Below are 26,327 nucleotides of genomic sequence, written 5' to 3'. Positions count from 1 at the left end.
GGAAAGAAATCAACTGGTCAGTGCTGCAAGATATGTGATCTCTAGTAACTAAAGGATTTATCTCTCATAAGTAAAGGATGAATACACATGTGGCTGCTGTGGTAAAATAGATGCAGAGGGCTGCTGTGCTCTCACTCTCTGGAAATGCTTGGGACACTCTAAACTGGCTTATTGCTGCTGCTGCTTCTCTGCCCTTTATCTTGTTTCACCAGCCTGGAATTGAAGGTGTGCAGCTCTCTGGGCTGAGGGGTTTCTGGAGAATACTACCTGCCAAGCACATTGTGCTACTCTCTTATTCTCCATTACATTTTCTTTTTTATATTCCAATACAAATTCAAGAACTCTGCAAAAATTAAAAGCTACACAGCTTGATGTTCTTTAATACTGGGATTTATGAATGAGCTGATCTAACATGAAGAATTAATACATTTCTCTTTTGTTTATGGGCATCTGACTATAGCTCATGGCCATCAGCAATCAGAACTGTCAGCGTGCTGCTATGCACGATGAGTCTGTGGGAGACAGAGATGAACTACCGTTTGTGCTCTTTACTGCATTAGCCTATTTTTGATTCAGTGTGGTGTTTGCACGGAAGCCAGAATGTACTAGCTGTTTTTTTTGACATTGCCCTCTATGTAAAATCAGTAGGAGTTTTATTTTCGTAGGCATTCATCACTGGTTTTAATGTCTGTAGATATTAGAGACAGAGAGAACAGTCAAGCTTAAATGCATGTTTGAAATAATGTTTGTTAAAGTTGTACAACCAGTCACGGTCTGAACTCATAATACTTGATATCTGATCTTATGAAAGAATCCTATGTTTGTATAATTAGCTATATGGCTGAAGTAACACTTGGCAGGAATAGTTTATTCCTCTGTGATGTTTAATGGAACTTTTTGTGTGAAGATCCTCTGCTGCTCTAGTGTTGTGATAACTAGGAAGCACATTTCTACATAAACCTACATACATAGGCATGAGCTGAATGAAGCACAGGCTAAAGAAATATAAATCCTTTTACTTTCTCCCAATCCATATGGTTCTCTGAATGAGGAAAAAAACGTAAAAGTTGCTGATTTTTTTTTATTCTAGATACTGTAATGTTCAATATGAAGGGCACTGCTGAAAAAGACACATCTTGCTTTTGGGTCAACAACATCCACAGAGAACAAGTCTTTATAACCAGTGCTCCTGCAGTGTTTGTGTGACCTTGCTACAGACCCTGCACAACTCACCTGAGGATCCCAGGAGACCCTGATGAATCCAAGGAGAGTTGTTCAGCTGGAGCACTGAGGTGGAAACCAGAGGGACATGGCAGTGAATGGGAAGTGTATTGCCTGTGTGACCCACACCCAGTGCTCCCCACTCCCTGCTCCAACATGTCCTCCACAAGATCAGAAGTCCTGAGCTCCACCAGCCTCCCTCCACCCATATACTGTCACCTGCATGTGGGGTGTGTGCCTTCCCAGTCACCGTGGATAGGGAACATATGGCTTTCACCTATAGTAAGAAGTCACAATTCTGACAGAGGCATGCCCCAGCCCTGCACTTGTAGGCTGCAAGGGCTTGTGAAGGTGGAAGAAGTATACAGCACTCCTCAGCTCAACAGGTAATTTTGGAAAGGCCATCCACATTAACTGCATCTCTGCAGCAAAATGTGGCTGGAGGAGACAGCTGTGAAATAGGCAGAATGGAGACCACTTCAGGGACATGCGGTAGTTTCCTGCTTTGCCCTAAGACAGACATAGGCAGAGCCACGTGATTTCTGCCACATGTGAACCATACCTGCAGAGGGATGAGTCCTAGGGGGATGGACCAGGACAGCAAAGACACAGTGCACTGTGAAAGCAAAGAAGTTATCCTTGCTAGGCGTAGGCTTACATGTTGAAGTGTCCCAGAAAGCTGTACACTAGGGAACATGATTTTTTGAACAGGTGGGAAAGAAATTGGCCAACATTCCGTTGAAAAGAACATGTGCTTCTGAGAAATGCATGAAAGAAAAGAAGAGAAATGTGATAAACATTCGAAGGGCAAGCCTCTCCCCTTCCACACTAACAAACTAACAACAGAAGAAACAGGTAGCTCACAATGAAAGATAAACTTCCCTGTGAAACTTGTTATGAAGAGTAAATGTATTCTGATTCAAAAATCAGTTCAAATCAGCATAAAGTTACACATGTTCTGGCTGCAATTGCCCCACCTGAGGTGATCTCTTTCCCACCAACTCACCACTGTTTCTAGTCAGAGTTATTTTCTCCCAGCTATCAGTCACATTGGTCAGAACGGGCTGTGTGGGGAAGACCTGCTACTTGAAATGCTCTAATTACCCTAGGCTGTTCTGAGTCAAACAGAGCAAATGTCCTCCTATTATTTTGGCACTACTAGACCACCTTGCGTCCCTCAGCATAAGTGTCCTTCCTAGTTTCTGTAGCCAATGCCTCTTTCTCAAAGACCTTTAAGCACAGTGATGTGTATTAGAAGGTGCTGAATCTCTTCCTTTAAAAAAACCCAAAACCAAAACACCCAACGTAAAATATGTTACTTTCTACTGCTGTGCTGCTACCAGTTATTTCTTCCTGTGCTAGCAGAATCTCCTGCTTGGAGAGCTGGTCTGAAAGCATTCAAATCCACATCCTAACACTCCTTAATTCCTTAATGCATATGGTATTTTGGTATGGGTAAATTGCCTTTGAACAGAAGAAATTGTACAGGAACAAACTTCTTCAAAATAGGCATTTGTTACTGCTGGAATGGAGGTATTTAAGGTTTGGTTTGGTTTCTGCAATTTGCATTTTGTTTCAGGTTGCTTAGTGAGAAAGTAAAATAAAGTATGAGGAGCAAAGTTGGAAGAAGATAAAATGAAGAGAAGGTTCCAAGTAAAGTGTTTTTTTCTTACAAATTCCTGTAATCATTAGAAACTTTTTTATATAAGAATATTTGTTAAAATATGAAAGGAGTTTATTGTGAATAACGAAAATATAAAGCCACTTTAAATACATATTCCTTAATAGAGTATTTCATTAAATGGAAATATTTCAGGATTTGTGTCTTCCTTACATTTTCTTTGTAGTAGTACTTACCCATGATTTATATTCCTTTCCTGTTTAATAGTTTTGACGTCAAAGTTTCTGTCAAATCTTTAGATTTTGGAAACCTACAGAACAAACTTCTTTGTTTGCGTTTGTTCATCTGCTTGTCTTCCAAAGATTCAGAAAACAGTGCTAATACTTTGACCTCTAGCTATTGAAAAATCAAGCTATGAGAAACTTAAAAAAGGAAGCAGCTCTCATCAACCATGACAACAGAGGTTGATTCCTCTTTCATTTCAGATGCTGTATGCATCATGATGCAGTAACAGCTGTGTTGAAAACAGTGGATATTGCCTTCCTTATTAGATTTCTTCCTTATTAAAATTTCTGTTGCCGTAAAATATGTTGTGCTAAATGAAGAATGAGAATTCCTTCCTGTGTTTAGTTGCTAAAAATTGTGTTTGCTTGGAATCAATTTTGTATAATAATAACCTGAAGAAGAAAAATAGGCCTCCGTTCTAAGCATATAATCACAGAGGTAATGCCTTTATTACAAATGTTGTCATCCAAATAAATGACTGAAGAACTATGTAGTTTCCTTTCCACACCAGTGTGGATTTTAACACCCTATATTACCACTAAAGTCAAGAATAATCATTAGGTTAAACTACTGCAAGTCCACAGAGGTTTAAACATGGATGCTATGCAGGGACATAAGCTACTTCAACAGTGATCTTCCAATTAGACAAAATATTATGGCAGTTTATCACTTTGATTCCCGTTTCTAGTCCACTGAATTAAAAATACTGATCCTAATCTACAGGACACTGCACGCTACATGTTAAAATGTTGATATTTCAAAGTGATAAGCTAGATTCACATTCCTTTAGGCAGTAAACTTGGGTGAATCACTAGCAGGATGATTCAGAGTAACTAAGGTAGAAGCCTCAGTTGCCGATACAGAACACACATCAATGGGGGGCGACTGAGGAAAGCCCACGCAGGGTCCTCTCTCTTCCATTGGCTGCATGGGGACTGCAGGTAGCCTTGAAGGGCAATTTAGTGTTTGGTACATGTGTACTGCCACCTGGAACTGTCTAAAAGGAAATGTCAGGGTCAGGGCTAGGTCTACCTATCTGGCTCAAGTCTGAAAATCAGTTGCCTATTTACAGTCAGATCACTCTTTTGTGGTAGGGCACCTAGAGAAAAAAATAGCACAATTCTTTTTGCAGAATTGTTTAAAAGCACTTGAAAAACAGAAGCTAGGCTTTCTACATTTTCCTGCTTGCCTAGAGTGGATTTGAATTATCATGTCCTGCTTTTCAACCAACTAACCATAGCATAGATCCGAGCAAAGCAAAAGGCCTTCTTTGCCTCATGGATGGAAATTACCACTCATCCAATGCCAGGATTACTCCCCTAGGAGGTGGGCATTCAAGTATTTTCAGGTAGCTGAAGGATAAAGCAAGTGGAGCTGGAATCCCAGGCTCCTGTCCTGGTTCCTGCATGAGACCACAGGGTAAGTTATTGAGCAAAATACTTTCTTCCAACAATTTCTCCCTCCTTAAGACTTTTCTGCCCCTCCCTCCCTCTCTATTTAGCAAAACATCTTCTGGGCTGTGTGTTGAAATTACTTCTGTTTCTCTGTATCATTTGTGAATTATGTTAAGGATCTGGAAGGTTAATGCTCATCCCAACCCAGCTCTGATTTGCTACAGAGCTTAGACAGCAGTTACAAGTGTAATTGGCAGGACAGCACACTTGCTAAAATTGGCAGAAGACCAAGATTTTAGGTTTCCAGAAAAAAAAATTGTACGAAAACGAAGGCAGTAATAGATTTCCAGTGCCTTTGGGGAAAAGGCAGTATATCACAGTTTACCATCTGAATCACTCTTGAAGGATGTGGTTACATATTCTGTTTTCCTAAGTGGAGGAGCTGGCTCAGTAAATTTCTCTCTCTCACTATAGTGAGAAATCCAGATCTGATTTTTACCCTCTACCGTACTAAAGGATACCCTTCACTAACCCACAATATGTAAACCACAGAATATTGCTGGCAATGAGAACCAAGATAGGATTTTCCACCATATAAAATGTATTGTAAAACTATAAACTTATTTTCAGGTTACTAATGTATATCGGATTTGGTATGGCCGTGTGATATAAGGCACAGATCAAGTTTGATTCACCTGCCTAAAGCTATGAAAGTGCAAAACAGGCCTGGGTTACCAGCTAAGGGTGTTGTATCTACAATGGTACCAGCCATTGCATCTACAGAGCAGACAGTAGTTCTTGTATTTCCAGTTTAGAGGACCCAGCCTGAAATGCAATGAGTGCCTCAGATTCTGGTTTGACAACGGGGTCAACGCAGTTTCAGGGATGCCAGTAGCAAACAAAATATTGTATCTGTATATACACAAAGGGTCAGCCTGCTATAAATTATTTTTTATAGAAATCGTCAGGTTAACATTTTATTGTCAGACCAGATATCTGTGGCATACTTATGCTGTGAATGATCTGCTGAGTGGTACTGCCACTGTAAACAGTTCAGGTGGGATTCAGCTCACCTGTCTCTAGGTCTTCCATCTCTTCTGTTTTTACTCAGTGGAGACATAAGGCCATTCAAAGAAGCTAGCCATTTAATAAAATTTAAAATTTAGAGTAATTTAGAGTGAGATTCACACACAATGACAGTTACTCCAATTAAAGCCTAGGGCAGAAACCTTAGATGTAGACATCTACGTTATAGCTATGTCTCCCATTACAGCCTACTTGCACTAGAAGTTTTGTGATATGAATGTCAATACTCCCATTTACAATTCCCCTTTAACAACCTCAGGCTGATTTAGTTAAAGAATGCCAGTTTTAGTCTAGAGCTCTAAAGTGAAAATTTGCTTGCCAGACCAAATAAGACTTTTTTTTTTAAATAGGAGATTTAGTATTTAAAAAAAAAAAAGAAAAAGGAAGAAGAAAAAAAAGCCCCACTGTGGGTTTCAAGTTTGAAAAGTGTTTTTGGTCTAGGCCCAGGACCAGTTTGACAAGTACTTTTCACTGTTCTAAAACCGCTTTTTCAGAAAAACAAGTTATCCCGCCTATAAAAAACAAACTAGAACTCCACAAACAGACAGTCCTCTCTCAGTCACTTCTTAATGAAGTCTTTCTCCAGTTATACCACAACATATGCAACAATAATATATTTATAGAACAGCACGTTTCCATTTGCTTTATAGGTCCTTACATAACACCAATAATTTCAGTGCCTATGTCCAGACACAGTTACTAAACAGGCAGTTATTTCATTGAAAGATTTGGTATGATTTGATTTCCAAATGTTAAAGGTCTTTTTCTGCTGGATTATTTTGGTTGGTAGGTAACTTTTTATTGATTTATTTTTCATTTTTCAGATGTCCTTATTACTAGCCTCCAGGCATATCCAGAATAAAAACATATTTTAATTGCTTATGACTTTCATTAAAGCAATCTAGTAATAACTATATGAGTTCTGGTATTTTTGGCAGCTTTGATGTCGCTTTTAAATATATATTTTACTACAAAGGAAATCAGTAAGATCAAAACACTGAAGTAAACAATTTGTATTGCATTTTGGCAGAATTAAACAGTAGTCACCAACATTACTTTGCCAAACCACATCCAAATTAGCAACACACAAAAACCCTTCCCTTGAGATTTTCACCCAAATACATCCATGGTGAAAGCAAAGAAACTCACAGTACAAATTATCCCTAACCATAACCTCAGAAAAGCTTCTAAAAGTCATACCTGAAATTCCAGTATTTCAGAAAGTCTTTCATCTTAGCCAGTTTTTGGGTTAGCTCAGCAGATACAGTTCCTGCTACAAGACAAACCGATATCTCTTCTAGCTGCTGATCTCTGGTCCATGGCGTACACTTCCTCCAGCCTCTGAAATTAATGAGGGGAATTGCTGCAATTTGCAGACTACACGCTAAGCTTGCAGTAGATAGTATACTATGGCTACCATTGTGGTTTTGGACTAAAAATGCAACTGCACAATTTTAGTCTGAATGTCAACTGATAAGAAAAAAGCCAGGGGTGAATGGACACTAAGACTTTTGAGAAGACACCGTATGCTCTTGCACAGATACTGCTTTCCTTGTTTTCTCCCTGACCAGTGCTCTGAGCTGAGACTTGAAAATCTGCATCAGCCAACAAATTGCAGCTTTCAAACCTGACTGAGCTCAGAAACTGGATCTCACAGGAGATGTTTTCACGCTGTGGGTCAGCTCACATTGCAGCACCTGTAAAATTGTAGCTTTTCTTTCTACAAAAAAATGATCAAAGCCATTGCCCTAGATAATACTGGTCTGAGTTCCATAAATGCTATACTTTTAAGGCCGTGTGTGTACTGCCATTTATTTGCTTGTTAGCTGGATTTTTTTTTTTAACTTTCTTCCTAGAGTTTACAAAAAGAAGGGCAAATTAATGACTGGGACTGATGCAAGTCACGTGGAAGTCTCATTTATGGGAAATTCTTACATCTGTGCTCCACTGTGATAATACATGTCCATATCAGCATAGAGAAGTGAATGTCTAGTAGCTGAAGCACATGCCAATTTGTGTACATCATATCACAGAGCTACAGAACCAAGGCAGATCCTGACATGAACTGGAGGAGCAGTGCACAGCTTTTTAGTGTGGTGCAAACTTGCATGTGTGTTTCTAAACTAAGTAGCTTGGTTCAGCTCATTTTGATTTGCCCAATAAAATTTCTGAAATGCCTTTGGAAAAGAATAATAATTTTATTTTGAGAGATTCTTTGTAAAAATATAAAAGCACAAAAAAATAGCAGCTTGTATTTATTTACATGTAAGAACAAAATCAGTGTACTTTTGTTCACAGTGAAAGTTTCCACAATGATTGCCACATTTATCTAAGAGAGAAATGGAGACTGTCAGAGAGGGAGAAAGGTGAAGGACAGAATCAGGTGTCAGTGGTACCCGTGCCTCCCTTCAAAGGGGAGTCCCTTTATGGGATTACTCATGTATAAAACTGAGCATGGGAATAAAAGCAGAAGGTCACTGAAGTTAATGGAGTTACCAGATTAGGAGCTTCCATTGTAGCAGTGCCAAGAAAATGTGTCTGTGATTTCCCCACCTCTTCTAATACGTTTGCTCCAGCAGACCCGATCTGAAAATCAGCAGCTAGCTCAGCCCATTTCAGCAGCATGGGAAATCCCATGTGAAGACTCCTGCTCCCAGTTTGAAAGCACTGCAATCATACCATCTAAAGTGCCAATCTGACATAATCTCTGCTTACACTGTGCTGTTCAAAAAGGATGATGACAGGTTAATTTTATACCAGCAGACTTCATGCCAGACTGGGGATTGCCACTTTATGCCAGATCAGTTATTGTTTTTCCTCCCAGCAGTTATAAAAGCATAAGGCTGGAATAAACACCGTGACACGTATTCTGGTTCACTCAGCAGATATGTGGTGAAGCAGATCAGACACCTGCTGCAATCTGGCAATGCACAGGTCTGGTACTAACAATCGTGGACTCATGGTCTTAGAGGTGACAGAACTGGTGTGCCTGGTCCCACAGTGAAAGCTGGAGAAAGGTTAGTCTGCAGAAGAAAATGATCCAGGTGCTGAAGGTTTAGGGCTCATATTTGAAATAAGTATGTATCTTAGCAGCACACAGACCTACAGCACAGTAGGAATTGCTGAATAACACCACAAGTTCTGGAATAGGGCCACTTTGTCATGGTCTGAAAAGAGCTGTCCCTTCTGAATACTCACTCATTGAGTTACTCAGAAACAGATCTGGGGAGTGCAGAGAAACTCTGCTGTGTTGACAGCATTCGAACTTTGAGAAATATTTAAAAGTATTGACACAGATTGTCCTCTGTCTTCCCTCCTGAGTGATTGTCTCTGTCTTTATAAAATAACTTGCCAACATTTTTTTTTTTTTCCAAAGACCAAGGCAGGTTTTAAAAACAACTACAAAGGCATTTGGGAAATCACATTCTGAGACAGTCAGTGTCCAGCTATGCAGCTCAAGTGTAATGAAAAAAGTCTGTTTCTGTGTATTCAGAAAAACTCTTCAAGGGCACCTGTAGGGCACCTACATCCATCTCAAAACTATGGTGGGGTAGGCTATGCTGATGTCCTTCAAATAAGCCTCATTGTTCTTCTCCTCCCACCTTTCCTGTTCCTTGTCACCATTCATAAGGGTACCTGTGTAGACAGAAAAAAATGGTTTAACTATCTCACACTTTTGTGGAAAATTTCAAGGTCATCTTCATTTTCTAATATAATAAATCCCATCTCTAGAAAAGACCATGAATCTATAGTGATAATATTGTTTTGTGACACCATGAAAATTTATGCAATCTTAGTTATGTCTGGTAATCTCATCCTACTACTTCAGCAAGTGTTTAGTATTTGTCATTAGTATCACTATCGTATTGGTGCCTTCAGCATGGTAATATGAATTTACTAGTTTGTGTGCTTTCAGTATGTTTTCACAGTCTAATTTTTAATAATTTCATTATGCCAGTGAATTAAAATTATTTAAAAGATTTTCCTGTTTTTTTTATTTTATTCTCAAAATCACTTGCCAAAAATGATCATGTAATGGATTTGTGAAATTTTCAAAGTCAAATGCTGATTTTGTAACTCTCAAAATTATTTCCTGTGACTTTTCCTACCATCTAAATATTATCTGATAATTTATTTAAATGGATAATTAAAATCACTTTGCTAAATATGCTGGTTTATAACACTTAACACTTTCCAATATTTGTTACTTTATAAAATGAATCACCATTTTTGAATTCTCAGATTCATTTTTAAGTTATCAGCTGTCTTGAAATTATGTATATTCTGTCATAGAATACATATAGTATTCAGCATTTTAAATAAACATTTCAAGTAACATACCAAATTACTTTTGTGTTCACTGAAAATACTAGTTCAAAATTTGCCTATTTGTATACATGAAGAAATTTTATTACAATTTCATTTTAGCAGCATGGTAGATTAGAAATATTTCCCATCTTGAAATGCTAAATACCAATGTGATTACTGGGTACTTTTTCCTATTTCTTTTTGTGCTGTAGATGATTTTGTGCATAATCTTTTTTGATCTTGACAGACTTGTAATATTTTAAATGCATTTCCATTTCTCCAACATCTAATAAAAAAACCCCAACCAACCAACCAACAAAAAAAAAAAAAACCACACAAAAATCCTAAGGCTTATAACCACTGTGATTGGGGTGCCATAGATTTTTTACTGGTTATAGACTGCAATGATTTTTGGAAAAATCAGAATCACTCAGTTAGTGATATGATGATGTATTAATGTGTATAGAGGAATGAAGGTGCATTAATTAACATTGATAATATATAGCTGTGGGCTGGCTTCAGGGGTGGTGGGTTGGCTACTGTGGATAATGTACAGCTGTGGCTGGTTCTTGCTAAATAGTTAAATAGTTCTAAGGGGTGTAGAAGAGAGAGGAGTACTGAATGAAGAAAGACCTGGAAGGGATGGAGGGAGGAGAATGAGTGTGCCCCAGATGTAGGGGAAACAAGGAAAAGCCCTGGGAGAAGGGGGGCTGAATGAGAAGAGGCTGGCTGGAAGAGGGGCCTGGAGAAGGAAGACTCTGGATGCAGCAGAGGCAAGAAGCAGGGTGGACTGGCCTGAAGAGGATGAAGAAACAGCATGGACAGTAGATGAACTTTTGAAACCTTGTGGGGGACTGGTGGCTGTGTTGGGGCAAGGTGTGGGAGCTACTTATTGAAGTCAAGCTGGTATGTGATTGTAAAAGCCATGTTGCAGCTGGCTAGTTTGGATAGTGCTGTGACATTAATGCTTAGATTAATTTGTCAGGAAAAATTAAGGATTGGCCACAAAAATTTCAACTCCCAACTCCTGCTTCTTCAGGCTGCTGTGCACATCTGCAAGTTCTGCTTACATGCAAATGTCTCCAGGTTGGTTTCTTCTATCCTTTAATATTAAATGTGGGCTCATGGCTCATCTTAGAATTATCGTTAACCTCAGTATCTTAAAATTTTACCAAACACTAACTCTCTCCAAAAAACTGAGTGCATGCATTCTGATTACCAGAACACTAGATGTGTCGTCAAATGTTAAGTGATATATACTCAGTGTTTTCAAAAAAGAAAATTGATATTGGCAGTCCAAAAGGGAATGGCCAAGGTGGTATGCCTAGCTCTTGGTTTTCAGTTTATAAATAATAAAAAAAAACAGAATACCTGAATAAACATTTTTAAATCTTTTCAGGTCCTTTCAGACTGATACATAAGAAGTGTTTGATAAGAAGAACATAGTTGCAAAACAGGCTATCATCTGTACAGTATGTTCTGTTCTTCCCCTCTGCCCCCCAAGGTGTTTTGAAAGGACTCCTCCAAACTTTTGTGTAACTGCAGTGTTCTGCTCCCGGTTGTTTCTGGGAAATAGAAATAGAGGCAGCATAGAATGGCCCATTTAGTTCCAAACAGCCCACTCTTTGCTTCCCGCAGACAGATACTGCCCAAAGAAATACAGATAGCATGATGCACATCTGTAATGCACAGAATCATGCAGCCATCTTGCAATCTTGTAGCCACGTGATCAGCTTCTTAACCTGATAAGCAACTATATCACAAAATTAAAGATTAAGTTTTCTGACCATATCAGCAAGCTTTTCCAAACCATCCAGTAAAACAGAAGTGGGAACACATGATCAGAGCACAAGAAAACAAAGGTCTTTGTCAGCAAGCTGTAGACAGATTACCTCACAGAATTTTTATGTACAAAGCAACCAAGGAAACCGCAGGGGCACAGACCTCCTGCCATTGATTATATCATGTGTGCTTGATAAAAATGGCAAAAACTGAATTCCTGAACTGTATGGCAACCAAAGAACTTAGTCTATTCTTCTCAGTAAAGGGAGATTTGTATTCTAAACCTTTTAGAGCATCAGTCAGTTCCTATTCAGTGAAGGGCAGGAAATAATTCCTAACAGCACAGAAAGTTTTTGAAATAGTTACTTATGTGCTTGCTGGATCAAGGGTGCATGAAAATTTATCAAATAAACCCCCACAGCCATTTTTTCACAGCATTTGGATTAAGAAAATTGTTTGACATTAGCTTGATGACACTTTGATCAAGAGCCTATTGTTAAAAGGTTACATTGGTTGTTAAATTGTTGACCCGTTCCGAGTAGTGCAAGGCAAGTGCTTGCAGGCTAATCAACTTGAAATATAAAGAATATATATATGTATTTCTTTTAGAAATATAAAAAACCCATATGCTAATACAGAAAACTATTAAAGTATGATTCATCTCTGTAAAATGATTCAGTAGATGTAGCTCTGTGGAGTCTCAGGTTTTTTATGGTTGACAGAATCAATAGTACATGAGCTTATCTGCAAGTCTAAAGCTAAAGCTGTTTTTTACTTCTGTTGTTTTTCATTCAGTCTTTCAGAGTGAAGATGGATTCCTTGTATCTTCTCTATAATCCTCAGCAATATAGGAAGAGCAGGCCAAATTTTGCTTTCAAAGACATCTCTACAACTTGACACAATTCAGTAAAGATGCAACCAACAGCTTAGCTTGTAAAGTTACATTCTACGGTAGAATGTAGCATATAGCTACACTGACACAGCAGGAAGCCAAAGAAGAAATTAATGCCCTTTCCCCCAAATACTTATGGCTGTATCACTTCTTCTCAAGGAACAGTTTATTCCTAGCCAGTTTTTGAATAGTTAAAGTAAGGGGGAGTGATTCATGTCCCCTCTCCAATCTCACCTGGATGTTTGCATGTAATGGTGAGATAAGGGTTGTTCCTGCTCTACAGGCTGGTGCTTGAGTTGTGGCTCAACAATGCCAAGCCGTGAAGATAGCAGGATCACTTCGCAACCTCCAAAGCCGAGAACATGATGATAGGCCATTTTGCAGACACTCAGATCCACACAAAGCAAGAAACTCAGGCATGTTTCCTAGCCAAACCTAAGTGGTGTAAGAATAAAAATAGTGATTTCGATAAATGAATGGGTGTTAATCAGGCCAAGGGAAATGATCTACAGAGTAACAGTGTGGCAGGTTTACAAAGTTAAATTTTAGTGTGTAGAATTTTCTGTTCTGAAGAATGAGGAAAAAAAGGTCCAGAAAACATTCCTTCGTGAGGTGCAGGAGGGGGCCTGGAAAAAAGCCTTTTTTGCCTCTTCCCTAGTTGCTTCGAGAGCCTCACGGAGGCAGTTTCGAGCTTGTGCTACTGGATCAGCATGTGCACCGGTGCCCATAAGATGTTCTATTGTTAGTGCAGCTGATGCAGCATTATTATGATTAACATATGTGAGTAGGAGTGTTTGAAGTTCTCCCCTCCAATGTGACTCCCATAACGAGTAGTGAGTTGGGGTTAGCAATAATCGTGCTAAAGGTTTCAAATCATGAGGGGTCATGACATAAGTATCAAACACAGAAGATAACAAACTTGTAAAATAGGAAGAGAAAAGACCATGTTCTGTAACCGTGCGGCGCAGTTCCTTAATAACCAAAAAAGAAAGAGCCTCCCATCATGCTCCCCCCGCCCGGCCCTGAGTGTGCAAGACCGGAGCAACTATAGTTTTGGCCACTTCTAATTCCCCCTCCCTTAAGGCCTGTTTGTTTATATTTGCCCATACATTGTGTGGATCAGGAAGATACAAATCGGGTTCTTTTTCAGGGTCTATCGGTCCTGGGTCAAAGAGATCTTCTTCTGGTGGATACCCAGCTGCATTCACACCCAGGGATCTAGGGCACTGTGACTTAGCGGTTGGTAAAGAAGGAGCTATAGGAGCTCGCGGTTCCTCCTCCTCTCATTCCTCTGTCTTTCCTTCCTGTGCCTTCATAGTTTCAAAAATGACTCTCCATGAAGAGAGCAGGCGGTGGGACTTAGTATTCCTTTTTGTCGCAGAATCCCACAGTTTCACCCGTGTTGTCCCAAAGTTCCCACATAAAAATTGTAGATGCAGTCATGGCGGGCATATTTACTTGCACCCACTTGAGCATTGCTTTAAGGTCATGCCCAGAAATATTTTTCTTATGTTTGTTAAGGAGACCTTTCATAAGCTCATAAACATCTCTTTCTGGGGACAAAGCCTGATTCCCCATTACGGATTTCCCACAGCTCACCTCTCAACTCCGGAGGGATTTCAGGCCGGCTGACTCCCGCTTCCTCCCAGTGGTTCGTTCAGAGTTCTGTGGGATTCGCTGCAAGTCGCTCAGGCAATTGAAGAGCCCTTTATGTCAGATCCTGAACCAGATCACGTCGGGGTCACCAATTTGCATCGAATGAAGAGACGGGATGTAGCTTGATGCAAGCAAGATGTCGATTTATTGTACACGATCACGAGTTTATATATATGTTTTCAGAAGCTGCGTGCTTTAAACAGATTGGTTCTTTAAGCTAACCATTACATACTAGGCAATCCCTGACTGGTTAACTACAAACAAAGGACACTTTAAGTAAGTTTTTACAGTCATCAAGTAACAGCAATGTGTTACTTCTGCTTGGTGCCATCTGTTCCTCATTCCCTTATCTTTTCTCGGCATGACTCATCCTGTTGATTGTTATTATTCACATTCCTTGTCCTCCCAGGGTTTGTGGCCTACGAGCTCGAGCACATTCCTTTCAGCTAACTGATTGTTCCTTATGGACCTGATTTCCAGGCCCCCTCCTGCAGTGAGGTAACTGAGGAACCCCCGCCTATTATATAAAAAAAGAGTCTTTCTTTGTATATGATTATTAATTTTCTCCTTGTGCTTGATTTTGCAAGTGTGAGTAAAACAACCCTACAAATTTGGAAGTAACTGAAAAAAGTATACTCTCCAGAATTATAAGCATTTGTAGCTGTTGTATATTTCTGGGGTTTTTTTCTTGTTATTTTTTGCTATTTTTGTTGCCTTGCTGTTTACACAGCACTTTCCCATACACACATTCATATCTAGATATTTGTCTGTGCCTAAAGAGATTATAAAGTGATAGGATTATCTGACTTCAGGCAAAATGTAAATTGTTTACAGATCTGATTACTGAATGACAATGAACAGACTTGGACTTATATTTTTTAAAAAATCTCAGGAGAGAAAGCAGTTTCTCAAAGCACTAATACTGGTTCTTTGAACCATATACTGATTCTAATCTGCATACAAAACTGTTTAAATGAATTGCTTATGTAGAACAAGGAGTGTATGGCTTTTAATACACTGCTGACAGTAGACTGAGTTTGTGCAATGCCACTGTTCTCAAACACCTAAACAGATTAAAACATGTTGCTTTGACAGTTACATTGTGGCTATTTTTGTATTTCTTTTTCAGCAGTGCCCATTTTTGTACTATGATTGACTACAGATTTTCTGATTAGGTTGGTAGATAATGTTTTAAAATAAAGATTTAAAAACATCTTACATTTTAGAGGCAAAGGAAATTTGATCACTTACATAATTTAATATAGAGCGTCATCTCATTCTATAATTCTCCCTTTCTCTGTGCTTACTTTGAAGAGCATTATTCAGCATGCTCCTAAAATTCATCCCAACTAACCTATGGATCATTGAATTGCTATTTGAACAGAGGACAACTTTTCTCTTTGAAAGAAAACTCAAATTATCACTCAGATCCAAAAATATTTCAGCACATTAATGTTTTAGATTTAACAATACCAACTGCATAGGATATGGATTGTGTAGAAGTCCCATACGTTGCCACATAACCATTAACAGACAATTCTGTCAGTGTCCTGCACCTCATGACTTCATCCTCAAATAAAACCTCAAGAGTTAGGGAAAAATTAACAAGCTTCAGATTACCAGGCCTATCTTTGGTTACAACCACTCTGAGTATTTATTTGCAAAACTGCTTTACCCGCACTTACTGCCTCAATGCAAATACAACACTCATTTTGTTATGACAGAAGACTGAATTCCTGATTAAACAATTAAAAAGTATTGCATTTATACAGCCACTTTTTTGAGCCAGAAGCGCAGTTGAACTTGTAGGTGATATAAATGAATTGATGATACAAATTTAGCCAACAAACCTAATTTACAAGAGATGACTTGCAGCTAGGTGGCCATGGCTCTCATAGCTGCAGCTGTCAGGTTACATTATTCTAAGTGACAAACACCAGCAGAGCATGAGGAAGCAGTTCAGATGAAGTTTTGTCTTCCATTTGTATTAGGCATCTGCTTTAAGAATTTCTCTTGGCTTTTATAACCAAAATGTGGCTCAAAGCATAACTTAGTAGCGCAGTGTGTCAATTGCACTGCTGCTATTCAGAGATTAACTGTTTTTTAAGTTTTATTTGACCATAGGAGACAGAAAAAAACATTCAGTAATATTTCTGTTCCCACTTACTACATTTCAAAGTACAAGCTGAGACAAAAGATTCAAAACATAACTCCTTCCCCTCTTCCTGCATGCCTCACTGCTTACTCTGGGAAACTGGGCGGTGCGATGTGTGTGTTCAATTTTGGTTTTGCCTGAGTTGAAGCTGAACTTCTTCCTTTTTGCTTCTTTTTTCCAAAAAAACTTTGATTATTAATTTTTTAAAAAAAACTATTAGGAAATGAGATTTCTGTGTTTGGAGCGAATATGACTTTTGATACTCTGAACTTTTCTCCTCTTTGTTCTCAGGTGGTGGATTCTGATACACCAAACACATTCAATCAGTGTATTCCCCTCTTAGCAAAGTTTCTCCATGCTTACTACAGTATTCCTTAATTCCTGCAGTCACTCAAGCCTGAATAGCTTTCCTTGTGGTTGCTTCAGTTCTTTGTGGAAATACCCATGAGAAATTTTTCATTGTAAATTTGTTGTCTGTCATGGGTTTTAAGTCACTGTTTTCAGGTGGGTTTTGATTTGTGGTGGGGGTTTTTTGTTGTTGTTGGGTTTGGGATGGTTGGTTTGGGGGTTTTTTGTGTGTTTTTTATTTTATTTTTAATGAGTCATTCTTGGCATATCAGTGATGTAGAAGTTAGAGTTTTATTTTAAAGTGCTATTTCTGAGCACTTTATCTCTTTTTTGCTTTGGAGACTCCCATTATCTTAGTCATGAATGAAGCAGGAATACAGAAATGCTACACAGTAATCATAACTTAATTCTCGCCTTTTACCACATAGTTGACCTTGCTGCAAACTTTAGACAGCTATCTACTGTCACATGGATTTTAATGGTCTTCCACAGCTACTACATAAAGGAAGAACAAAGCTCTAGTTTTCAACTTCTTTTAAATAAGTGACAGCCAACACTGTTTCAAGTGTGAAAAAGACAAGCTAAATGTAGTGTAAGAAAAAGTTAGAAGATTAAGCAATTACATTTGAATGTTTCAAGGAACTTTTTATAAACATTACTAGAGTTTTCAACTGCCAAGCAGGAAAATTATCCAAAATACATATCTGACCTTGTAGCTCCCAGTACAGATTTCTTCTTTATATCTTAATGCCTTCAGTAGGAAGCACAAACAGTAACAGTAAAGGTTAAAACCCATTAATTTTTGATCCATACAAAGATCAATGATACACTAGTATTTTATGGTAGGTAGAAGAGACTAAACAGTGTAGGTCCTTGAAAAGATTATTTGCATGCGTACTGTGTATTGTGCTCTTTAGTGATGCTGCAAAAAATCTCTAAACTATTTCTCAGAGATTTTGAAGACAACTAGAACAGAATAATTTTTTAAAAATGCATCTAAAATAATAATATAAAATATCTAATAAAATTAGGTTTGATTAACGAAATGTAGTTTTATTTTATATTTTAATTAATATGGGTTTCAGTTTCTCCTTTTTTCTTTGGTCTGTCCTCTGATAGAGAAAAGGATTATTCTCCTAAGGAAGTGCAGATTGGAAGATCACAGCATACTGAAGCAGATGCAACTTTACCACTCCCAGTTTTTATTTATTAAATACTATGGATTGTTGTGAATTAAGGGATCAAACAAACAAGTATAGAATAAAGTCCTGAATTAACTACACTATTTCATTTCAATCTTAGAGACACAACATACGCTAGTTTAATTTTTCTACAAGCAAACTGTACTCCTTTCTGTCTTCTTTAATAAACAGAAATTCACACACAAAAGTCTGACCGATCTGCTGTGGTTTTGGTTGTTTTGTTTTGTTTTCCTTTTCAAATATAGGTTACCTGTTTTTAAAGATTAAAAATCCCTCTGCACTACTAAATATCAACGACATCTTTATGGAAAATGTAGTTATGCATGGTCTACAGTTGGAAAGCTTGTATAGGATTTTTATAGATGTGACATATTAAAACATAACTCTAACTTCATATTATTTTACTATCAGACAGGCAAAATTGTTCTATTATGCTCTGTAAATTAAACAATCCAATTCTATTATTAAACTGGTGCTCTACTAGCAGTAGAACTAATGAAACTCAAGTTCCTACAGATTCTGTCCTATTCCTGAATTTCTTTACTGCATCCAAAATAGTGTACCCAATGACTTTACCAACCTGTTATGTCACCTTGGCTTACCCTAAATTACTCTTAATTCCTTCTCACATCTCCTAGCTGCCTTTGCCTGAACCAGCAAGAGGGCATCACAAAGAGCATCACGTGGCTGGTTCAGAGCTGCACATGGGCTAGCTGGCTCAGGGCTGGTTAACCAGCCACTACCCTGTAGCCCAGCCAAAATCATATGGACTTGTTCCCCCTTTTCTGTCAGTGAGCGAGCAATTACAGGAGCCATCCTTAATTTTCACAAAACATGGACACCTCACTGTGTTTGGGACCATCACCTTCCTGTTTCATGCGGTTGAAACTGATCACTAACTCCAAATATCCCTAGGGAGGAGTGAGGTAGATATTCCAGCCTGGCATCTCCTGTCTTGCCTTCTCGATCATGATCAGTTTTGCGTTTCTCTTCCATGGGGACAGAGTCTTCTTTCACTTTTGCATCTTATCACTAATCATCTCCTTTGACCTTTGCATCCTATCATCAACACTAAGCAATGTGATTGTTGCAAGGTAGTAACATTAAGTTTGGGTGAGCAGTGCTCACTGAATATCAAGATGAGAAGTAATTACGTTTCAGTTACTATCGTAATTGAAAGCAATACATTTTATATTCTGATATACTAATATTTTCATTTTTAAAAGATGAATTTGGCTAGACAATTTTAGTCTGGTTTGGAGTGTGATCCAGACTGCACAGAGATATCTCCAGTCCTATCACGTTGTATGGAGTTTTTAAAAATTCTGTGAACTGCTTTCTTTTGTTAAGGGAAGAAACCTCTAACAAAGCAAATTGATCAGCATCCTGAAGGCCAACAAATTCACAATTTCAGTTTAAACTGAGTCTTAATATTCTGCATTTAGATTGTTTAATTTATCTTGGCAAGATGTATATGAAATACTAGTAAAAACCAACAAAATTGGGTTCATTCCTGCTCTTAAAGTCTATGATAAACCTTCCATTTATTTTAATGGAAAAAGAATCAATCCACAGTATTTCCTATCTTTCCCTTAATTACACTCACCAGAATTTACTTTCCTTTCAATTCTAGTGCTCATTATGCACTACAGTTCTTGCCTTCCAAATAGATACATCAAATTCCAGAATAGGTACTCAGATTAACTGGTTCACTAACATTACTTTCTAGTACTTCTTGGTGTTTAATGGGAACAATTCCTCACTTCCTTTCAGTTTTCAGAATCTTTTCCTTGATATATTAGAAAAGTGTACAAAAATATTTGAATATTTGAAATGCATCTCAAGAGAGGAAATGTGGTACAGTGTCTCTAAATGATAAAAAGCTGAATTTACTGGTGAGTCCCCCAACTTTTAAATTTCTGTAAAATTGGAGTTAAATATTAAAGGCTCAAAAAGAAATGCTGTCTAGAGGGCCTTGATAGTGAAGAGCGAGCCCTGCAGTGCTACCTTTCTGATTAAGATAACATTCAGTAGGGAATCTGTTTTGAATTCCTTAGCCTGAAGGAATAAATGCCATGGGAAGGATAAAATAAATTCCTGCTAAACAAACGTACAGCAACTGTAGGAGTTAAAAGACCAGCATACGAACTAAGTGAGTATCATGAAGGGAAAGATTTGAAGAAGTGTGGGAGGTAAAGAGAATAAGAAATGAGTATCACATTAAAACATCCAAGCCAAGCCACAGATTAAATGTGGACTTGCAGCAAAAATGGAAAGCATTTCTGAAAAAGTACAAGGAAAGGACTTAAGTATAAGATTTAAAAGCATTGAGAATAAAATCATAAACAATGGTTAGAGATGATCAAAGAACCAAAAGGTCATTTCAAGAAAGAGTCATTACAGACAACTGATTAAAACTGGGATAAAAAGGGTGTTTAGAAAACAAAGGCTCATATATGATAAATTAAAAGAGGACAGTGTCCACGGATACACAATGTAAGTAGTTTTAGATGGACTATAATTTTTAATAGCAGGACCAAAATTTGCCACTGTGGCTATGTTTTGAAGTTTATCATCCATAGTTATCTTTCACTTCTATATGATGATCATGTAGGGATGCTGAGATATTTAGGAAATCACAGTTACCTGTGTGTTATAAATGTCTGTTTCCATTGAATGTTCTGCACCAAACTGTTACCTTTGTATTATCAATACTTTTTCTATAATATTCCTGTTGGCTCTATGTATGGACTCTCAATGCAATGGAAACTACCAAAAAAGAGGCTTAATTGGCTTAGTTCATCACTTGGAAACAGACATCCATTGTATAACATTTTGCTTTCTTCTTTTAACAGTTTTATATGAAAGAGTGTTAAAACTGTTGCCCTGATTTGTACCTTATCTGATTTTTACCATGTACCTACCTTTAGGATAACCCACATCAAAACCTCATACTAAAGTTACCCTTGCTCTCACAGAAGCAGCACAGATATTTTTTTCCTTCTGCTCCTGGGCAAAAGATTGGAGGAAATAAGCCATTGACATTTTGCTGAAGTTGATCTTACCTACACAACACCGGAAAGGGGTAGGACTTGCTTTAAAGTTTTAAGTGATTTTGGAGTACCCCTGAGTATACCGGGAGGTATTCTATGAAATTGTTAAACTTCTTCATAGCGCCTTCTCAAAACCACCAACACTGAACTCCAGCTGTGCTAACTAAATTTTGTGTGCTTTGTGAAACTTCATGGAGACATAAGCGCCTCGCACAGCTCCAGTCAAATATTTACCCTACGGGACAGAGCAAAGTTTCTTACAGACAGTAAATACCTGTATTTACCTTAAAACATCAGGAACAGGTTTCTTTTTTTTTTTTTCTTTTTTCTTTTTTTTTTTTAATGTGTGGTTATATTAACCTTCTTTTTTATCCCATGAAATACAGAGGCTGTGATGTGAGCTTTCCCTTTCACATGAGTTGAGACTAACTGTAAGAGCTGCTAAGCCATATGGCCAAGCAGGCAGATTAAGGATGTCTTTCTTTCTCTTCCCAGTTTTCTTAATTTTTTCTCTGCTTTCCAAGAACTGAGCACTGCTCCCAGTTAAGGGCAACAAAATCAGGCTTTATGTTCAAAGTTCTTTTAGTTTACTGAGTACATTTGGAAAGGAAACAGGAACTTTCTTCTCTTCCATTTGCCAAGCCTTTTCATACTTTTCCACCCAGACAGAGCCCATCCCTTCTTCCTTCTCTAGTCTACTTTCATTACTAGCAGTGGCACCCAGTCTTACTCTCCTTGAAAGCTTCTTCTAAGAAAGTTATAACTCACAAATCACTTTCAACCTGGTACAGGAGTATGTTTTCCTGACAGCCTTCTTTTCAATCAGTTATTGAGAAAGCAATGTGCCTAACTATTTTTCCTCTTAACAGGACCTTTATTACCACAGTTACTATAATAGAGCTTCTTTCTGGGTGTCTGATCTCCACCAAATTTTGGACTGTCCTACAGAAAAGTGACCATTCCTCTTCCTGCAGCAATGGCTACATAAATCCAGGCCTCCTTTAGGAGTCTGGTCTATGTGCAGACTCTCAAGGCTCGGGGATAAACTATCTCTTGTCCACCCTCAGTCACACTAACACACAAACCAGATTATTGACAGGGCTAATACACTCTCTCCTGCTTTGAAAATTAGTGTAGCTCATCTTATGACGAAATTCTGAAGCTCAGCAAAGCTCCCCTGAGATCAATTGACAGTTTATTGAAGTAAATGGAATATTGGTCTCCAGCAGTGGAATAAACACAAAGTAAGTATATAAGAAGTAAAATGAGTGGTAACAAGCATTAATAACTTCCCAGAGAGCACGAGTGCCACATGTAGGAACAGAAGAACAGAAAATGCTGAAGTGGCTGAGATAAAGTCTTCTTTTTCCTTAGAAACTCTCTCTAGAAAAATAGATTCTAAACCCAAGCATGTACAATAGTGAATACAGAATTTAAATTTCCAGGGTCATACATTTAAACATAATTTAAGGGTATACTTAAATGAAATTTAAATCAATCTTCATGTGGAAAATTAAGTAGCCCTTCCCTTCATTTCTGTTGTAAACTGAATTTATGAATAGTAGCTGAGAAACATAAAACCAAAGACTTACTTCCAGTTTAATACATATATTTTGTGAAATGGAAGCAAATACATCTGTCTGTGTACTAATTATCTAAACAAATTGGAAGCGAATCTCTCATTTAACATGAAGACAATGTAGAAGTCATACAGTTCCCGAATCTTTTCAAAGTTGGAGCAGTATCACTATTTTCTTCTTCAACAGAGTGCCTGCTGAAAGCTGGAGAAGAGCCTGCCTGTAGGATAGTGCATAATACTTAGGCCAAATTTCACAGGAAGCTTGAAGCAACAGCTGTACCCTGAACTGAGTAGTTTCATATTCATTGTGAGCTTTAGCAAATGTGCTGAGCAACTGAAAAGATGCTACTTCTTTTGTCCATTCACATCACGAAGTCACCATACATTTAAAGTATAAAGCTGTGGGGTTCTGATTTAGGCACCTCTCACAGAGACCTCCAAGCCACGTTAGGTCATCAGCTGTATTCTGTTAAACCACAGCGAGTGATCATCTGTCCACTATTTTTAGCCTTGACATACAACGTTTGGTTTTGTGGCGCTCTTCTCAAGACGAATCCTGCTTGTCAAGAAACCAAAAGTCATACATACCTTTGAATACTCAGGTTTTCAACCACCCTTAAAATTAATTTCCATGACCATATGCATGTATGTGAATGATTTTCTGGACAATGTTAGTGTGCTCACTACCGAGATCAATCTTCAAATAAAGAAAAAACAGAAATCATTGAAATGTGTTCTTAAGAGTACTTGTAAAAGCTTCCTCCACCTATGCTAAAAACCAGTATCAAAAGTCTTGTCAAAATCCCATCTATTTATTTCTGTAAAGAACCCATCATGACAATCTTTGAAATTCAATATGCCTAGCTGTGTATCATATTCTCTGTCAGTTTTTATATACTTGATAAATCAATATATACTTGATTACATTTCAAAATGCAAATGTACATACTGAAACTAGAAAGAGTGGGGAAATAAAACTCTGAAAATACTGAAAAATTATGTCCATGGGTACACAGTGCAAGATAAAAGCAGGCAAAGAAACTTTGGGCTACATATGATCTTTCAAAAGAAGTACATAGCAAAGTTACTTTATACATCTGATTTTGCACTTGACTGTATTTCAGTAAAGGCTGTAAAGAGTTAGAGGGCCATGTCACCTCTGAGATGTAGACCTGAGGGTGCAGTGAAGTTTGGTGGCTCAAGTTCCCCCTTTAGAAATCTGCTTTTTCTTTTCCCTTTTGATAAAGCTGGCCAGCTCTGCAGACTGGTGAGGCCACTGGTCACCACTTACCCATCCTTTCGTAGTCTTTTGATACTCATGTTTCAAGAAAGAAGAAAAAAGAGCAATCTCTGAGCAACGTGCAGTGTAAGAGCTGCAATTTGCTGAAAGTATATAATAGCCATTCTCAGTACTTACCGTGCATTTGAACAGGGCCAGGCAGAATTTCTTCCTGGTTTAGGGGAAGAAGGGGCCTCCCATACTGCAGTGCATGAATGCTGCATGATTGTAAGGTAGGTAGATACCTGTGTAATACATTCATATAGAGATCCTAAATATATATAATGATCAATTACCATATTTATTTTTCTTCACATTTCCATTTTTGCCAGTACAGTTTTTCTTGAATTAAAAGCTTTTACAGAGTTGTGTAAATGGATGGTATCCTGAACAGGAAGTCAATTACTTCCCATAATTCCAAACAACACAAAATGTCAGCTACTTCTTCATTGACTTCCATATGCCTCCAAATGAAGTCAGTAGGAATTGTATCTCTTCAAGACGAAAAAACTGCAAAAATGGCAGAATTTGATAAATAAAATGCATACATTTATTTAATTTATTTATGTATGCATTTAATTCTTTGCTTTCAAGAAACAAAAGATGAGAGCATTTTGCTTTTTACAAGAAAGATAAGACAGGGAAAGGACCTTATATACATTCTGCACTCGTTTTATTGTACCTTACATCTGTAAAATTGTGAATAATTCTTTTGTGTAATGAAAGCAAAAGGCGTCATTCTGACCCTGTTAGTGTTGTTTTCTCAAAGTCCTGTTCTGGAAACAGTCTTAAACACATTTTTAATAAGGCTTGCTTTACTCCAGCCAATTCAGTCACACTGTGCACAGAGCATGACACAGTCAGCTGAGGAATGATAATAATTCTTTTCCTCCACAGGAGCCCAGAATATGCAGCCCATGCCAATAAGGTAACAGCTTCCAGAAAGACACCTTCCAAAGGAGGACAGCTGAACCTAGATTCTTTCCCATTTGAAGCACTCATAACTGATGTGTGGTGTGAGACGGCAGTATGTTCAACCACACCTTTCACTGTCATGCTAATAATATATTTCTGTGTTTCTGGTTTTTGCCTGTTGTGCTTTGCATTTAACTAGCCGTTAAGCATTTATTTTCCAATGGAATTTTGCTTTGGTTTCTAAATGACTGAAAACAATGTAGCAGTAAAATATCCAGAATAACACATAGACATGATTTTCTATGAGCAGATGGCATGCTAGCATGAACTTGTTTATCACTGGACCACATCCTGTGACAACTTTTTTTTGTAATGACTGCAGCAGTTCCTGGCTTTCCACATATCACATTCCTCCCTTCTTATTCAGATAACACAACTGAAAGGTCAGAGTGGCATTTCTAATTGCTGATTTAGTATTTTGGTACCTAATTCTGCTGGAGACCTTTCAAATTTTAAAATACATATTTGTCCTGGATTCAGCTGGGATAGAGTTAATTTTCTTTTAAGTAGCTGGTACAGTACTGTGTGTTGGCTTTGGTGTGAGAATAATGTTGATAACACACTGATGTTTTTAGTTGTTCCTAGGTAATATTTATATGAAATAAAGGACTTTTCAGTTTCTTAGACCCAAAAGGGCTGGAGTGGCACAAGAAATTGGGAGGGGACACAGGCAGGACAGGTGACCTGAACTAGCCAAAGGGGTATGCCATTCCACAGAACATCATTATAAATATATAAACCGAGGGAATTGGCTGGGGCCTTGGGATCACTGCTCAGGGACTGGCTCTGCACCAGTAAGCGGGTACTGAGCTGAATGTCCATCACTTGTTTCGGGTTTTTTCCCTTCTTTTTGGACTTGATTTCTTTCTCCTTCTCCCCTCCTTTTCATTATAATTGCTGTTGTTGCTATATTACAACTACTACTACTACTACTACTACTACTACTACTACTAGTACTACTACTACTATGACATTTTAATTATTGAATTGTTCTTATCAGTCTTCATATTTTACCTTTTCTCCTGAGTCTCCTCCCCATCCCTCTGGGGTGGGGAGAGCGAGCAAGTGGATGTGTGTTACTTAGTTACTGGCTGGGGTTAAACCCCAATATTTCAGTTAGCACATCAGGAGACTTTTTTTGTAAAAAACATTTTAATGGATTATATTCTATTATTGATGCATATTTTGAACACAGCAGAACTTCTATTAAAAAGAAGATATTATTTTTTTATTTATTTATTTCAGGTTAATAAAGAATTCTTTTAAACCACCCAGTTATCTGGTTTCTATTAGAAATTTATTTGGAATTTATTGTCCCAGAAGTTTCAAGCCAACTGTATTTGTAGCAGGTATAAACATATCACTTTTTTACATTAAAAATAGAAAAATTATCTTTCAGATCACATACTTACAAACCTTTTTTTTCCTTAAAAAAGAAGTAGGGGTATTATTTATTACATGAAACAATTTTTTTCTGTACAAAGATTTCAA

The 26,327-nt window shown here is 37.8% G+C and overlaps 1 long non-coding RNA gene across 1 annotated transcript; it reads right to left on the bottom strand.

Moving 5' to 3' along the window:
* Window positions 1-7,849: 7,849 nt before the first annotated feature.
* On the bottom strand, window positions 7,850-14,623 carry LOC130150930 (uncharacterized). Its single transcript, XR_008822430.1, has 2 exons — window positions 14,189-14,623; window positions 7,850-9,243 (listed from the first exon to the last, which is right to left on the bottom strand). It is a non-coding gene; the product is annotated as an uncharacterized LOC130150930 (long non-coding RNA).
* Window positions 14,624-26,327: the final 11,704 nt, after the last annotated feature.

This window comes from Falco biarmicus, chromosome 6 (assembly GCF_023638135.1).
Source record: "Falco biarmicus isolate bFalBia1 chromosome 6, bFalBia1.pri, whole genome shotgun sequence".
NCBI classification, from domain to species: domain Eukaryota; kingdom Metazoa; phylum Chordata; class Aves; order Falconiformes; family Falconidae; genus Falco; species Falco biarmicus.
The sequence above is the reverse complement of the archived record's forward strand: the minus strand, read 5'-3'. Positions and strand labels throughout refer to the sequence as shown.